At 35.0% G+C, this 2,350-nt stretch overlaps 1 long non-coding RNA gene across 1 annotated transcript; it reads right to left on the bottom strand.

Annotated features, from left to right (window-relative positions):
* Nucleotides 1-377: 377 nt before the first annotated feature.
* LOC127128816 (uncharacterized) lies at nucleotides 378-2,038 on the bottom strand. Its single transcript, XR_007806040.1, has 2 exons — nucleotides 1,494-2,038; nucleotides 378-940 (listed from the first exon to the last, which is right to left on the bottom strand). It is a non-coding gene; the product is annotated as an uncharacterized LOC127128816 (long non-coding RNA).
* Nucleotides 2,039-2,350: the final 312 nt, after the last annotated feature.

Here is a 2,350-nt window from a genome sequence, read left to right on the forward strand (position 1 = left end):
TTTTAAAATCAATCATTCAATGTTTGGTTACATATCTCTTATTGCATATATTCATTCATTTCCAACACGGTTCAATTCAATTTGCATTTGTCATTTTATCATCGTGTCATAATTCTTTTCAAATTGACTTTCAAAGTTTAGAATTGATATACATTTCATCATTTTTAGAAACCTGACTTTAGAAATCATGGACTTTTAATTTCAATTTGATTCTAATATCCCATTTTATTGTTTAGAAATTTCTTGGTCCATAGGTTTGTAAAGGTCCTTAAGCCTAATTCTCATTTTATCTTTTATCCAATCCATTTTAAGTCCATTTCATAATCCAATTTCATTTTTAACAATAATCCAAATTTCATTTTCTATATCCATATCCATTTGGTTTAACCCATATCCATTTTTCTAAATCCAATTTTCATTATCCATATTTTACATAATTCAATTCCAACTAACCAAATTATTACATCCAGTTCTCCATATTTTTTCATGTCCAATTACATTTCCATCTCATCTTCATCCTACAATAAAGAGCATTGCATAAATAATCAGATCATGATATTCACCTGCAAAAATCAAAGAATAGTAATGCATCTTGACCAAAGCTGCAACAGAACAACACAAAGCTTCCAATAATGCGCAGCTAACACAAAACTGCACCCTGCAAAAACCAATTAACATTTTCAAAGTAAACTTTCACACTAACAGGAAGAAAACCAACTCAATTGGAAATCTAATTAATATGAACCCGATTTCATTTCATTCTTCACGTCACTAATAAGTAGAAACAGGTCGGAACATTACCGTTGAGTACTCGAACGGTACCTGGAAGCATGTCAATTATACATCATCCATTGTAGTGGAAACATGGCTCAATCTTCTTTGAATCTCAATCACTCTGATGTTGCGAAGCCTGTCTAGAAGTCGTCATTACCAAATCCTCCTGCACATAGCACCAGAAAGGCTTAGTTATAGAATCCAACTTACACTCTCATGAATAACAGTTTAATTCATGGTTAAGACACAAGCAAAATACAATGAAACGCAGCCAAGGCAACGAGAAACGCAAGTTCGAAAGTAACTTCCAAAGTGAAGTCCCTACTAACGATGCTAACGGTTAACCAACTTCTAAAAAATTAGGAAAAAATGAATTAACAGAACTAACGGAATCTAACAGTTCGGATCATGTATATATATGGCTCTTACTTTCCAGAATTTCGCTCTCGAATTCATCTTCAATAACTACCACTCTCTTAACAGACTCTCCTTCAAATCCCTAACAAAACGTTCTAACGCACCTTCAACCTCCATTGAACCAACACACTGAACCTTCCATTGGTAACACTCAACACCATAAACTCCAATCCCTCTTCATAATCACCTTCATCGATAACATAATCGAAACACTAGAAAAGCTTCACAAAAGAATTGAGGAAGAAGCTTCGTAGCAGAAGCAATTCGCAACAAAATAAAGTAGCGAAAAAGCTTGAAAGTACCTTTCCGGAATTGAATCGCTTCCGATCGCCGTCTTCACTGCGAGCCTCGTCGCCATTCGCTCTGTTGTGAGCATCATCGTTCATCACTTGGTTTCGATCGCCGGAGTTCGCTTCATTCAATCAACACCAGAATCCGCTTCATCTCCCTCAATGACTATGACTACTCATCGTCAACAAACAACAACTTCGCGCCGATGATCTGAAGATCGTACGAAGCCATAACCATACGGTGCATCAACATATGGATCCGACGTGTCCAGTCGCCATTGACTTTGATTCTCGCAACAGCAACCACACGCAGAGGAGGAAGAAGTCCGAAGTGAAGCGGAAGAAGAAAGATCGCGGTACGTGGTAAGCGCTTTTTCATAAGTGCTTTTTCTTCTTTCTTTCCTTCAGTAAACTCTTATTACGTTGGGATTTGGTCACACCTTGACTGTTTGGGCCAGGTCTGTTCACAATGCATACACCATCCACTGGCCAGCACACCTCCCCTGCGATTGGGCTTAGTATTTTCCAGTTAGGCCCATCCTGATTTTCTGTGTAGATTTAATTGTTAATCTTGATTTAGAAGTTTAATAGATGATGTTTGATTAGGATTTTTTAGAGATTTATTAGGAATGCTGATTTAGAATATTAATTAGATTAGTAATTAGAATCTTAAATTTAATTAGTATTAGAAATCTTATTAGAAATATTAATTAGAAGCTAATTAGAAATTTTAGAAAATATTAGACATTTGTTTAGAGTTTAATTCTTGATAATTAGTGATATTTGTTTAGAATTGGTAATTGTTTAGATTGATGTTCAGTTAATTACTTAGAATTAGTTTGTTAATTTTAGATTTCATTGTGATATTG

This window comes from Lathyrus oleraceus, chromosome 3 (assembly GCF_024323335.1).
Source record: "Lathyrus oleraceus cultivar Zhongwan6 chromosome 3, CAAS_Psat_ZW6_1.0, whole genome shotgun sequence".
In the NCBI taxonomy this organism is placed as follows: Eukaryota; Viridiplantae; Streptophyta; class Magnoliopsida; order Fabales; family Fabaceae; genus Lathyrus; species Lathyrus oleraceus.